The sequence below is a fragment of the Lucilia sericata genome, unplaced genomic scaffold (assembly GCF_015586225.1).
Source record: "Lucilia sericata isolate MDLA Ls3-8-SP2 unplaced genomic scaffold, ASM1558622v1 Contig000032F_arrow, whole genome shotgun sequence".
NCBI classification, from domain to species: domain Eukaryota; kingdom Metazoa; phylum Arthropoda; class Insecta; order Diptera; family Calliphoridae; genus Lucilia; species Lucilia sericata.
In genome coordinates, this window is record NW_023994070.1 from 1195665 (window position 1) to 1212142 (window position 16478).

The window sequence follows — 16478 nt, forward strand, 5'->3', positions numbered from 1 at the left end:
AGATATTTCTACTTTTGTTTCTAAAATATGAACTATTCAGTAAATTGCAAGATTTTGTGAAATAATTCACTATTTTGAGAAATCTTTGCATTGTTTTTAAATTTGTATCTGCATGTAAGACAGTTTGTAGAATATCAATTATTCAGTAAATTGTAAGATTTTGTGAAATATTCCAGTATTTGTGTGACTTCTAGAAAAATCGTAGAAAAATGTCCTAAAATTGAATGCTCAGTAATGTTCAAGATTTTTGAAATAGTTTACTATTCAGTTGACTTTTTAGAAATTAGCAAGATATTTCAACTTTTTATTGGTATTTTGAGAATCTTTGTATTTTTAAAATTTGTAACTGAATGTAAGACTGTTTCTAAAATATCAACTATACAGTAAATTGCAAGATTTTGTGAAATATTCCACTATTTTGGTGAAAAACAAATCGTTGGCAAAATTCGAAGATTTTGTGATATATGTCTTTATCCAGTTGACTTTTTAGAAATTTGCAAGATATTTCTACTTTTGTTTCAAGAAAATCAACTGTTCAGTACATTGCAAGATTTGTGAAATATTTCACTATTCGGTTGACCTTCTAGAAAAAATCGTTGACAACATTAGAAGATTTTGAGAAATATATCACTAAAGTTGACTTTTTAGAAATTTGCAAGATATTTCCACTTTTTATAGAGATTTTGAGAAATCTTTGCATTTTTTAAATTTTGTATCTGAATGTAATTGCAATATTTTGTGAAATATTTCACTATTTGGGTAACTATGTAAACAAATCGTTGTCAAAATTCGAAGATTTTGTGAAATATGTCTCTATTCAGTTGACGTTTTAGAAATTTGCAAATATTTCTACTTTTGTGAAATATTTTACTATTCAGTTGACTAAAATATCAACTATTCAGTAAATTGCAAGATTTTTTTCTAAAAATCAACTGTTCAGAACATTGCAAGATTTTGTGAAATATTCCACTATTTGGTGACTTTCTAGAAAAAATCGTTAACAAACTTAAAAGATTTTGTGAAACATTTCACTATCAGATTTTGTGAAATATTTCACTTTTCTCTCTTTCTTTGTATTTTTAAAATTTGTAACTGAATGTAAGACTGTTTTCTAACATATCAACTATTCAGTAAATTGCAAGATTTTGTGAAATATTTCACTATTTGGGTGACTATGTAAACAAATCGTTGGCAAAATTCGAAGAATTAGTGAAATATGTCTCTATTCAGTTGACGTTTTAGAAATTTGCAAGATATTTCTACTTTTGTGAAATATTTTACTATTCAGTTGACTTTTTAGAAATTTGCAAGATATGTCTAGTTTTGTTTGTAAAATATCAACTATTCAGTAAATTGCAAGATTTTGTGAAATATTTCACTATTTGGGTGACTATGTAAAACAAATCGTTGGCAAAATTCGAAGATTTTGTTAAATATTTTTCTATTCAGTTTACTTTTTAGTAATTTTGAAGATATTTCACTTTTGTTTCTAAAATATCAACTATTCGGTAATTGCAAGATTTTGTGAAATACTTCACTATTTAGTTGACTATGTAAAACAAATCGTTGGCAAAATTCGAAGATTTTGTGAAATATGTCTCTATTCAGTTGACGTTTTAGAAATTTGCAAGATATTTCTACTTTTGTGAAATATTTTACTATTCAGTTGACTTTTTAGAAATTTGCAAGATATGTCTAGTTTTGTTTGTAAAATATCAACTATTCAGTAAATTGCAAGATTTTGTGAAATATTTCACTATTTGGGTGACTATGTAAAACAAATCGTTGGCAAAATTCGAAGATTTTGTTAAATATTTTTCTATTCAGTTTACTTTTTAGTAATTTTGAAGATATTTCACTTTTGTTTCTAAAATATCAACTATTCGGTAAATTGCAAGATTTTGTGAAATATTTCACTATTTAGTTGACTATGTAAAACAAATCGTTGGCAAAATTCGAAGATTTTGTGAAATATTTCTCTATTCAGTTGACTTTTTAGAAATTTGCTAGACATTTCTACTTTGTGAAATATTTTACTATTCAGTTGACTTTTTGAAATTTGCAAGTTATTTAAACTTTTTATATAAATTTGTGAAATCTTTGCATTTTTTAAATTTGTATCTGAATGTAAGACTATTTCTAGAAAATCAACTCTTCAGTAATTTGCAAGATTTTGTGAAATATTCACTATTTGGGTGACTTTCTAGAAAAAATAGTTGACAAACATAGAAGATTTTATGAAATATATCTCTATTCAGTGGCCTTTTATAAATTTTCAAGATATTTCTACTTTGTTTCTAAAAAATCAACTGTTCAGAACATTGCAAGATTTTGTGAAATATTTCACTATTTGGGTGGCTATGTAACAATCGTTGGCAAAATTCGAAGATTTTGTGAATATGTCTCTATTCAGTTGACGTTTTAGAATTTGCAAGATATTTCTACTTTTGTGAAATATTTTACTATTCAGTTGACTTTTTAGAAATTTGCAAGATATTTCTACTTTTGTTTCTAAAATATGAAACTATTCAGTAAATTGCAGATTTATGAAATATTTTCACTATTTGGGTGACTATGTAAAACAATCGTTGGCAAAATTCGAAGATTTTGTGAAATATGTCTCTATTCAGTTGACGTTTTAGAAATTTGCAAGATATTTCTACTTTTGTTTCTAAAATATGAGCTATTCGGTAAATTGCAAGATTTTGTAAAATAATTCACTATTTTGAGAAATCTTTGCATTTTTTTAAATTTTGTATCTGCATGTAAGACAGTTTGTAGAATATCAATTATTCAGTAAATTGTAAGATTTTGTGAAATATTCCTGTATTTGTGTGACTTCTAGAAAAATCGTAGAAAAATATCCTAAAATTGAATGCTCAGTAATGTTCAAGATTTTTTGAAATAGTTTACTATTCAGTTGACTTTTTAGAAATTACAAGATATTGCAACTGTGTTATTGGTATTTTGAGAATCTTTGTATTTTGAAATTTGTAACTGAATGTAAGACTGTTTTAAAAATATCAACTATACAGTAAATTGCAAGATTTTGTGAAATATTTCACTATTTTGGTGAAAAACAAATCGTTGGCAAAATTCGAAGATTGTGAAATATATCTCTAAGTTATTTAACTTTTTATAGGGTTTTGAGAAATCTTTGCATTTTTTAAATTTGTATCTGAATGTAATTGCAAGATTTTGTGAAATATTTCACTATTTGGGTGACTATGTAAACAAATCGTTGTCAAAATTCGAAGATTTTGTGAAATATGTCTCTTTCAGTTGACGTTTTAGAAATTTTCAAGACATTTCTACTTTTGTGAAATATTTACTATTCAGTTGACTAAAATATCAACTATTCAGTAAGTTGCAAGATTTTTTTCTAAAAATCAACTGTTCAGAACATTGCAAGATTTTGTGAAATATGCCACTATTTGGTTGACTTTCTAGGAAAAAAATCGTTAACAAACTTAAAGATTTTGTGAATATTCACTATGAAGATTTTGTGAAATATTTCACTATTCTCTCTTTCTTTGTATTTTTAAATTGTAACTGAATGTAAGACTGTTTCTAACATATCAACTATTCAGTAAATTGCAAGATTTTGTGAAATATTTCACTATTTGGGTGACTATGTAAAACACATCGTTGGCAAAATTCGAAGAATTGTGAAATATGTCTCTATTCAGTTGACGTTTTAGAAATTTGCAAGATATTTCTACTTTTGTGAAGTATTTTACTATTCAGTTGACTTTTTAGAAATTGCAAGATATGTCTAGTTTTGTTTGTAAAATATCAACTATTCAGTAAATTGCAAGATTTTGTGAAATATTTCACTATTTGGGTGACTATGTAAAACAAATCGTTTGCAAAATTCGAAGATTTTGTGAAATATTTCTGTATTCAGTTGACTTTTTAGAAATTTGCAAGACATTTCTACTTTTGTGAATATTTTACTATTCAGTTGACTTTTTAGAAATTTGCAAGTTATTTAACTTTTTATAGAAATTTTGTGTGAAATCTTTGCATTTTTTTAAATTTGTATCTGAATGTAAGACTATTTCTAGAAATCAACACTTCAGTAAATTGTAAGATTTTGTGAAATATTTCACTATTTGGGTGACTTTCTAGAAAAAATAGTTGACAAACATAAAAGATTTTATGAAATATATCTCTATTCAGTTGGCTTTTTATAAATTTTCAAGATATTTCTACTTTGTTTCTAAAAATCAACTGTTCAGAACATTGCAAGATTTTGTGAAATATTTCACTATTTGGGTGGCTATGTAACAAATCGTTGGCAAAATTCGAAGATTTGTGAAATATGTCTCTATTCAGTTGACGTTTTTAGAAATTTGCAGAATATTTCTACTTTTGTGAAATATTTTACTATTCAGTTGACTTTTTAGAATTTTGCAAGATATTTCTAGTTTTGTTTCTAAAATATCAACTATTCAGTAAACTGCAAGATTTTGTGAAATATTTCACTATTTGGGTGACTATGTAAAACAAATCGTTGGCAAAATTCGAAGATTTTGTGAAATATGTCTCTATTCAGTTGACTTTTTAGAAATTTACAAGATATTTCTACTTTTGTTTCTAAAATATGAACTATTCGGTAAATTGCAAGATTTTGTGAAATATTTCACTATTTGGGTGACTATTTCACTATGAAATAGTGAAATATTTCACTATTTAGTTGACTATGTAAAACAATCGTTGGCAAAATTCGAAGATTTTGTGAAATATTTCTCTATTCAGTTGACTTTTTAGAAATTTGCAAGACATTTCTACTTTTGTGAAATATTTACTATTCAGTTGACTTTTTAGAAATTTGCAAGATATTTCTACTTTTTTGAAATATTTTACTATTCAGTTGACGTTTTAGAAATTTGCAAGATATTTCTACTTTGTTTCTAAAATATCAACTATTCAGTAAACTGCAAGATTTTGTGAAATATTTCACTATTTGGGTGGCTATGTAAAAAATCGTTGGCAAAATTCGAAGATTTTGTGAAATATGTCTCTATTCAGTTGACTTTTTAGAAATTTGCAAGATATTTCTACTTTTGTTTCTAAAATATGAACTATTCGGTAAATTGCAAGATTTTGTGAAATATTTCACTATTTGGGTGGCTATTTCACTATGAAATAGTGAAATATTTCACTATTTGGGTGACTATGTAAAACAAATCGTTGGCAAAATTCGAAGATTTTGTGAAATATGTCTCTATTCAGTTGACGTTTTAGAAATTTGCAAGATATTTCTACTTTTGCTTCTAAAATATGAACTATTCAGTAAATTGCAAGATTTTGTGAAATAATTCACTATTTTGAGAATCTTTTTTAAATTTTGTATCTGTATGTAAGACAGTTTATAGAATATCAATTATTTAGTAAATTGTAAGATTTTGTGAAATATTCCAGTATTTGTGTGACTTCTAGAAAAATCGTAGAAAAATGTCCTAAAATTGAGTGCTCAGTAATGTTCAAGATTTTTTGAAATAGTTTACTATTCAGTTGACTTTTAGAAATTAGCAAGATATTTCAACTTTTTATTGGTATTTTGAGAATCTTTGTATTTTTAAAATTTGTAACTGAATGTAAGACTGTTTCTAAAATATCAACTATACAGTAAATTGCAAGATTTTGTGAAATATTTCACTGTTTTGGTGAAAAACAAATCGTTGGCAAAATTCGAAGATTTTGTGAAATATATCTCTAAGTTATTTAAACTTTTTATAGAGATTTTGAGAAATCTTTGCATTTTTTTAAATTTTGTATCTGAATGTAATTGCAAGATTTTGTGAAATATTTCACTATTTGGGTGACTATGTAAAACAAATCGTTGTCAAAATTCGAAGATTTTGTGAAATATGTCTCTATTCAGTTGACGTTTTAGAAATTTGCAAGATATTTCTACTTTTGTGAAATATTTTACTATTCAGTTGACTAAAATATCAACTATTCAGTAAATTGCAAGATTTTTTTCTAAAAAATCAAATGTTCAGAACATTGCAAGATTTTGTGAAATATTCCACTATTTGGTTGACTTCTAGAAAAAATCGTTAACAAACTTAAAAGATTTTGTGAAATATTTCACTATGAAGATTTTGTGAAATATTTCACTATTCTCTCTTTCTTTGTATTTTAAATTTTGTAACTGAATGTAAGACTGTTTCTAACATATCAACTATTCAGTAAATTGCAAGATTTTGTGAAATATTTCACTATTTGGGTGACTATGTAAAACAAATCGTTGGCAAAATTCGAAGAATTTGTGAAATATGTCTCTATTCAGTTGACGTTTTAGAAATTCGCAAGATATTTCTACTTTTGTGAAATATGTTTCTATTCAGTTGACTTTTTAGAAATTTGCAAGATATGTCTAGTTTTGTTTGTGAAATATGTCTCTATTCAGTTGACTTTTTACAAATTTGCAAGATATGTCTAGTTTTGTTTGTAAAATATCAACTATTCAGTAAATTGCAAGATTTTGTAAAATATTTCACTATTTGGGTGACTATTGTAAACAAATCGTTGGCAAAATTCGAAAATTTTGTGAAATATTTCTCTATTCAGTTAACTTTTTAGAAATTTGCAAGGACATTTCTACTTTTGTGAAATATTTTACTATTCAGTTGACTTTTTAGAAATTTGCAAGTTATTTAACTTTTTATAGAAATTTTGTGAAATCTTTGCCTTTTTTTAAATTGTATCTGAATGTAAATTGTAAGATTTTGTGAAATATTTCACTATTGGGTGACTTTCTAGAAAAAATAGTTGACAAACATAGAAGATTTTATGAAATATATCTCTATTCATATAAATTTTTATAAATTTTCAAGATATTTCTACTTTGTTTCTAAAAAATCAACTGTGCAGAACATTGCAAGATTTTGTGAAATATTTCACTATTTGGGTGGCTATGTAAAAAATCGTTGGCAAAATTCGAAGATTTTGTGAAATATGTCTCTATTCAGTTGACGTTTTAGAAATTTGCAAGATATTTCTACTTTTGTGAAATATTTTACTATTCAGTTGACTTTTTAGAAATTTGCAAGATATTTCTAGTTTTGTTTCTAAAATATCAACTATTCAGTAAACTGCAAGATTTTGTGAAATATTTCACTATTTGGGTGACTATGTAAAACAAATCGTTGGCAAAATTCGAATATTTTGTGAAATATGTCTCTATTCAGTTGACGTTTTAGAAATTTGCAAGATATTTCTACTTTTGTGAAATATTTTACTATTCAGTTGACTTTTTAGAAATTTGCAAGATATTTCTAGTTTTGTTTCTAAAATATCAACTATTCAGTAAACTGCAAGATTTTGTGAAATATTTCACTATTTGGGTGACTTTCTAGAAAAAATAGTTGACAAACATAGAAGATTTTATGAAATATATATATAAATATATTCAGTTGGCTTTTTATAAATTTTCAAGATATTTCTAGTTTTGTTTCTAAAAATCAACTGTTCAGAACATTGCAAGATTTTGTGAAATATTTCACTATTTGGGTGACTATGTAACAAATCGTTGGCAAAATTCGAAGATTTTGTGAAATATGTCCTTTATTCAGTTGACGTTTTAGAAATTTGCAAGAAATATTTTGTGAAATATTTTACTATTCAGTTGACTTTTTAGAAATTTGAAAGATATTTCTAGTTTTGTTTCTAAAATATCAACTATTCAGTAAATTGCAAGATTTTGTGAAATATTTCACTATTTGGGTGACTAAGTAAAACAAATCGTTGGCAAAATTCGAAAATTTTGTGAAATATGTCTCTATTCAGTTGACTTTTTAGAAATTTTGAAGATATTTCTACTTTTGTTTCTGAAATATGAACTATTCAGTAAATTGCAAGATTTTGTGAAATATTTCACTATTTGGGTGACTATGTAAAACAAATCGTTGGCAAAATTCGAAGATTTGTTAAATATTTCTCTATTCAGTTACTTTTTAGAAATTTTGAAGATATTTCACTTTTGTTTCTAAAATATCAACTATTCAGTAAATTGCAAGATTTTGTGAAATATTTCACTATTTAGTTGACTATGTAAAACAAATCGTTGGCAAAATTCGAAGATTTTGTGAAATATTTCTCTATTCAGTTGACTTTTTAGAAATTTGCAAGACATTTCTACTTTTGTGAAATATTTACTATTCAGTGACTAAAATATCAACTATTCAGTAAATTGCAAGATTTTTTTCTAAAAATCAACTGTTGAGAACATTGCAAGATTTGTGAATATTCCACTATTTGGTTGACTTTCTAGAAAAAATCGTTAACAAACTTAAAAGATTTTGTGAAACATTTCACTATCAAGATTTTGTGAAATATTTCACTTTTCTCTCGTTCTTTGTAATTTTTAAAATTTGTAACTGAATGTAAGACTGTTTCTAACATATCAACTATTCAGTAAATTGCAAGATTTTGTGAAATATTTCACTATTTGGGTGACTATGTAAAACAAATCGTTGGCAAAATTCGAAAGATTAGTGAAATATGTCTCTATTCAGTTGACGTTTTAGAAATTTGCAAGATATTTATACTTTTGTGAAATATTTTACTATTCAGTTGACTTTTAGAAATTTGCAAGATATGTCTAGTTTTGTTTGTAAAATATCAACTATTCAGTAAATTGCAAGATTTTGTGAAATATTTCACTATTTGGGTGACTATGTAAAACAAAATCGTTGGCAAAGATTCGAAGATTTTGTTAAATATTCTCTATTCAGTTTACTTTTTAGAAATTTTGAAGATATTTCACTTTTGTTTCTAAAATATCAACTATTCAGTAAATTGCAAGATGTTTGTGAAATATTTCACTATTTAGTTGACTATGTAAAACAAATCGTTGGCAAAATTCGAAGATTTTGTGAAATATTTCTCTATTCAGTTGACTTTTTAGAAATTTGCAAGACATTTCTACTTTGTGAAATATTTTACTATTCAGTTGACTTTTTAGAAATTTGCAAGTTATTTAAACTTTTTATATAAATTTTGTGAAATCTTTGCATTTTTTTAAATTTGTATCTGAATGTAAGACTATTTCTAGAAAATCAACTCTTCAGTAAATTGTAAGATTTGTGAAATATTTCACTATTTGGGTGACTTTCTAGAAAAAATAGTTGACAAACATAGAAGATTTTATGAAATATATTTCTATTCAGTTGGCTTTTTATAAATTTTCAAGATATTTCTACTTTTGTTTCTAAAAAATCAACTGTTCAGAACTTGCAAGATTTGTGAAATATTTCACTATTTGGGTGGCTTATGTAACAAATCGTTGGCAAAAAAAGTTGACTTTTTAGAAATTTGCAAGATATTTCAACTTTTTATAGAGATTTTGAGAAATCTTTGCATTTTTTAAATTTTGTATCTGAATGTAATTGCAATATTTTGTGAAATATTTCACTATTTGGGTAACTATGTAAAACAAATCGTTGTCAAAATTCGAAGATTTTGTGAAATATGTCTCTATTCAGTTGACGTTTTAGAAATTTGCAAGATATTTCTACTTTTGTGAAATATTTTACTATTCAGTTGACTAAAATATCATTTATTCAGTAAATTGCAAAGATTTTTTTCTAAAAAATCAACTGTTCAGAACATTGCAAGATTTTGTGAAATATTCCACTATTTGGTTGACTTTCTAGAAAAAATCGTTAACAAACTTAAAAGATTTTGTGAAATATTTCACTATTCTCTCTTTCTTTGTATTTTTAAAATTTGTAACTGAATGTAAGAATGTTTCTAACATATCAAACTGATTCAGTAATTTGCAAGATTTTGTAAAATATTTCACTATTTGGGTGACTATGTAAAACAAATCGTTGGCAAAATTCGAAGATTTTGGGAAATATGTCTCTATTCAGTTGACTTTTTAGAAATTTGGAAGATATTTCTACTTTTGTTTCTAAAATATGAACTATTTCAGTAAATTGCAAGATTTTGTGAAATATTTCACTATTTGGGTGACTATGTAAAACAAATCGTTGGCAAAATTCGAAGATTTTGTGAAATATGTCTCTATTCAGTTGACGTTTTAGAAATTTGCAAGATATTTCTACTTTTGTTTCTAAAATATGAACTATTCAGTAAATTGCAAGATTTTGTGAAATAATTCACTATTTTGAGAAATCTTTGCATTGTTTTTAAATTTGTATCTGCATGTAAGACAGTTTGTAGAATATCAATTATTCAGTAAATTGTAAGATTTTGTGAAATATTCCAGTATTTGTGTGACTTCTAGAAAAAGTCGTAGAAAAATGTCCTAAAATTGAATGCTCAGTAATGTTCAAGATTTTTTGAAATAGTTTACTATTCAGTTGACTTTTTAGAAATTAGCAAGATATTTCAACTTTTTATTGGTATTTTGAGAATCTTTGTATTTTTAAAATTTGTAACTGAATGTAAGACTGTTTCTAAAATATCAACTATACAGTAAATTGCAAGATTTTGTGAAATATTCCACTATTTTGGTGAAAAACAAATCGTTGGCAAAATTCGAAGATTTTGTGATTATGTCTTTATCCAGTTGACTTTTTAGAAATTTGCAAGATATTTCTACTTTTGTTTCAAGAAAATCAACTGTTCAGTACATTGCAAGATTTTGTGAAATATTTCACTATTCGGTTGACCTTCTAGAAAAAATCGTTGACAACATTAGAAGATTTTGAGAAATATATCACTAAAGTTGACTTTTAGAAATTTGCAAGATATTTCACTTTTATAGAGATTTTGAGAAATCTTTGCATTTTTTTAAATTTGTATCTGAATGTAATTGCAATATTTTGTGAAATATTTCACTATTTGGGTAACTATGTAAAACAAATCGTTGTCAAAATTCGAAGATTTTGTGAAATATGTCTCTATTCAGTTGACGTTTTAGAAATTTGCAAGATATTTCTACTTTTGTGAAATATTTTACTATTCAGTTGACTAAAATATCAACTATTCAGTAAATTGCAAGATTTTTTTCTAAAAATCAACTGTTCAGAACATTGCAAGATTTTGTGAAATATTCCACTATTTGGTTGACTTTCTAGAAAAAATCGTTAACAACTTAAAAGATTTTGTGAAACATTTCACTATCAAGATTTTGTGAAATATTTCACTTTTCTCTCGTTCTTTGTAATTTTTAAAATTTGTAACTGAATGTAAGACTGTTTCTAACATATCAACTATTCAGTAAATTGCAAGATTTTGTGAAATATTTCACTATTTGGGTGACTATGTAAACAAATCGTTGGCAAAATTCGAAAGATTAGTGAAATATGTCTCTATTCAGTTGACGTTTTAGAAATTTGCAAGATATTTATTACTTTTGTGAAATATTTTACTATTCAGTTGACTTTTAGAAATTTGCAAGATATGTCTAGTTTTGTTTGTAAAATATCAACTATTCAGTAAATTGCAAGATTTTGTGAAATATTTCACTATTTGGGTGACTATGTAAAACAAATCGTTGGCAAAATTCGAAGATTTTGTTAAATATTTCTCTATTCAGTTTACTTTTTAGAAATTTTGAAGATATTTCACTTTTGTTTCTAAAATATCAACTATTCAGTAAATTGCAAGATTTTGTGAAATATTTCACTATTTAGTTGACTATGTAAAACAAATCGTTGGCAAAATTCGAAGATTTTGTGAAATATTTCTCTATTCAGTTGACTTTTTAGAAATTTGCAAGACATTTCTACTTTTGTGAAATATTTTACTATTCAGTTGACTTTTTAGAATTTGCAAGTTATTTAAACTTTTTATATAAATTTTGTGAAATCTTTGCATTTTTTTAAATTTGTATCTGAATGTAAGACTATTTCTAGAAAATCAACTCTTCAGTAAATTGTAAGATTTTGTGAAATATTTCACTATTTGGGTGACTTTCTAGAAAAAATAGTTGACAACATAGAAGATTTTATGAAATATATTTCTATTCAGTTGGCTTTTTATAAATTTTCAAGATATTTCTACTTTTGTTTCTAAAAAATCAACTGTTCAGAACTTTGCAAGATTTTGTGAAATATTTCACTATTTGGGTGGCTATGTAACAAATCGTTGGCAAAAAAAGTTGACTTTTTAGAAATTTGCAAGATATTTCAACTTTTTATAGAGATTTTGAGAAATCTTTGCATTTTTTAAATTTTGTATCTGAATGTAATTGCAATATTTTGTGAAATATTTCACTATTTGGGTAACTATGTAAAACAAATCGTTGTCAAAATTCGAAGATTTTGTGAAATATGTCTCTATTCAGTTGACGTTTTAGAAATTTGCAAGATATTTCTACTTTTGTGAAATAATTTTACTATCAGTTGACTAAAATATCATTTATTCAGTAAATTGCAAGATATTTTTCTAAAAAATCAACTGTTCAGAACATTGCAAGATTTTGTGAAATATTCCACTATTTGGTTGACTTTCTAGAAAAAATCGTTAACAAACTTAAAAGATTTTGTGAAATATTTCACTATTCTCTCTTTCTTTGTATTTTTAAATTTGTAACTGAATGTAAGAATGTTTCTAACATATCAACGATTCAGTAATTTGCAAGATTTTGTAAAATATTTCACTATTTGGGTGACTATGTAAAACAAATCGTTGGCAAAATTCGAAGATTTTGTGAAATATGTCTCTATTCAGTTGACTTTTTAGAAATTTTGAAGATATTTCTACTTTTGTTTCTAAAATATGAACTTTTCAGTAAATTGCAAGATTTTGTGAAATATTTCACTATTTGGGTGACTATGTAAACAAATCGTTGGCAAAATTCGAAGATTTTGTGAAATATGTCTCTATTCAGTTGACTTTTTAGAAATTTGCAAGATATTTCTACTTTTGTTTCTAAAATATGAACTATTCAGTAAATTGCAAGATTTTGTGAAATAATTCACTATTTTGAGAAATCTTTGCATTGTTTTTAAATTTTGTATCTGCATGTAAGACAGTTTGTAGAATATCAATTATTCAGTAAATTGTAAGATTTTGTGAAATATTCCAGTATTTGTGTGACTTCTAGAAAAATCGTAGAAAAATGTCCTAAAATTGAATGCTCAGTAATGTTCAAGATTTTTGAAATAGTTTACTATTCAGTTGACTTTTTAGAAATTAGCAAGATATTTCAACTTTTTATTGGTATTTTGAGAATCTTTGTATTTTTAAAATTTGTAACTGAATGTAAGACTGTTTCTAAAATATCAACTATACAGTAAATTGCAAGATTTTGTGAAATATTCCACTATTTTGGTGAAAAACAAATCGTTGGCAAAATTCGAAGATTTTGTGATATATGTCTTTATCCAGTTGACTTTTTAGAAATTTGCAAGATATTTCTACTTTTGTTTCAAGAAAATCAACTGTTCAGTACATTGCAAGATTTTGTGAAATATTTCACTATTCGGTTGACCTTCTAGAAAAAATCGTTGACAACATTAGAAGATTTTGAGAAATATATCACTAAAGTTGACTTTTTAGAAATTTGCAAGATATTTCCACTTTTTATAGAGATTTTGAGAAATCTTTGCATTTTTTTAAATTTTGTATCTGAATGTAATTGCAATATTTGTGAAATATTTCACTATTTGGGTAACTATGTAAAACAAATCGTTGTCAAAATTCGAAGATTTTGTGAAATATGTCTCTATTCAGTTGACGTTTTAGAAATTTGCAAATATTTCTACTTTTGTGAAATATTTTACTATTCAGTTGACTAAAATATCAAACTATTCAGTAAATTGCAAGATTTTTTTCTAAAAATCAACTGTTCAGAACATTGCAAGATTTTGTGAAATATTCCACTATTTGGTTGACTTTCTAGAAAAAATCGTTAACAAACTTAAAAGATTTTGTGAAACATTTCACTATCAAGATTTTGTGAAATATTTCACTTTTCTCTCTTTCTTTGTATTTTTAAAATTTGTAACTGAATGTAAGACTGTTTCTAACATATCAACTATTCAGTAAATTGCAAGATTTTGTGAAATATTTCACTATTTGGGTGACTATGTAAACAAATCGTTGGCAAAATTCGAAGAATTAGTGAAATATGTCTCTATTCAGTTGACGTTTTAGAAATTTGCAAGATATTTCTACTTTTGTGAAATATTTTACTATTCAGTTGACTTTTTAGAAATTTGCAAGATATGTCTAGTTTTGTTTGTTAAAATATCAACTATTCAGTAAATTGCAAGATTTTGTGAAATATTTCACTATTTGGGTGACTATGTAAAACAAATCGTTGGCAAAATTCGAAGATTTTGTTAAATATTTTTCTATTCAGTTTACTTTTTAGTAATTTTGAAGATATTTCACTTTTGTTTCTAAAATATCAACTATTCGGTAAATTGCAAGATTTTGTGAAATACTTCACTATTTAGTTGACTATGTAAAACAAATCGTTGGCAAAATTCGAAGATTTTGTGAAATATGTCTCTATTCAGTTGACGTTTTAGAAATTTGCAAGATATTTCTACTTTTGTGAAATATTTTACTATTCAGTTGACTTTTTAGAAATTTGCAAGATATGTCTAGTTTTGTTTGTAAAATATCAACTATTCAGTAAATTGCAAGATTTTGTGAAATATTTCACTATTTGGGTGACTATGTAAAACAAATCGTTGGCAAAATTCGAAGATTTTGTTAAATATTTTTCTATTCAGTTTACTTTTTAGTAATTTTGAAGATATTTCACTTTTGTTTCTAAAATATCAACTATTCGGTAAATTGCAAGATTTTGTGAAATATTTCACTATTTAGTTGACTATGTAAAACAAATCGTTGGCAAAATTCGAAGATTTTGTGAAATATTTCTCTATTCAGTTGACTTTTTAGAAATTTGCTAGACATTTCTACTTTTGTGAAATATTTTACTATTCAGTTGACTTTTTAGAAATTTGCAAGTTATTTAAACTTTTTATATAAATTTTGTGAAATCTTTGCATTTTTTAAATTTGTATCTGAATGTAAGACTATTTCTAGAAAATCAACTCTTCAGTAATTTGCAAGATTTTGTGAAATATTTCACTATTTGGGTGACTTTCTAGAAAAAATAGTTGACAAACATAGAAGATTTTATGAAATATATCTCTATTCAGTTGGCTTTTTATAAATTTTCAAGATATTTCTACTTTTGTTTCAAGAAAATCAACTGTTCAGTACATTGCAAGATTTTGTGAAATATTTCACTATTCGGTTGACCTTCTAGAAAAATCGTTGACAACATTGGAAGATTTTGAGAAATATATCACTATAGTTGACTTTTTAGAAATTTGCAAGATATTTCAACTTTTTATAGAGATTTTGAGAAATCTTTGCATTTCTTAAATTTTGTATCTGAATGTAATTGCAATATTTTGTGAAATATTTCACTATTTGGGTAACTATGTAAAACAAATCGTTGTCAAAATTCGAAGATTTTGTGAAATATGTCTCTATTCAGTTGACGTTTTAGAAATTTGCAAGATATTTCTACTTTTGTGAAATATTTTACTATTCAGTTGACTTTTTAGAAATTTGGAAGATATTTCTACTTTTGTTTCTAAAATATGAACTATTCAGTAAATTGCAAGATTTTGTGAAATATTTCACTATTTGGGTGACTATGTAAACAAATCGTTGGCAAAATTCGAAGATTTTGTGAAATATGTCTCTATTCAGTTGACGTTTTAGAAATTTGCAAGATATTTCTACTTTTGTTTCTAAAATATGAACTATTCAGTAAATTGCAAGATTTTGTGAAATAATTCACTATTTTGAGAAATCTTTGCATTGTTTTTAAATTTTGTATCTGCATGTAAGACAGTTTGTAGAATATCAATTATTCAGTAAATTGTAAGATTTTGTGAAATATTCCAGTATTTGTGTGACTTCTAGAAAAATCGTAGTAAAAATGTCCTAAATTGAATGCTCAGTAATGTTCAAGATTTTTTTGAAATAGTTTACTATTCAGTTGACTTTTTAGAAATTAGCAAGATATTTCAACTTTTTATTGGTATTTTGAGAATCTTTGTATTTTTAAAATTTGTAACTGAATGTAAGACTGTTTCTAAAATATCAACTATACAGTAAATTGCAAGATTTTGTGAAATATTCCACTATTTTGGTGAAAAACAAATCGTTGGCAAATTCGAAGATTTTGTCTTTATCCAGTTGACTTTTTAGAAATTTGCAAGATATTTCTACTTTTGTTTCAGAAAATCAACTGTTCAGTACATTGCAAGATTTGTGAAATATTTCACTATTCGGTTGACCTTCTAGAAAAAATCGTTGACAACATTAAAAGATTTTGAGAAATATATCACTAAAGTTGACTTTTTTAGAAATTGCAAGATATTTCAACTTTTTATAGAGATTTTGAGAAATCTTTGCATTTTTTTAAATTTGTATCTGAATGTAATTGCAATATTTGTGAAATATTTCACTATTTGGGTAACTATGTAAAACCAAATCGTTGTCAAAATTCGAAG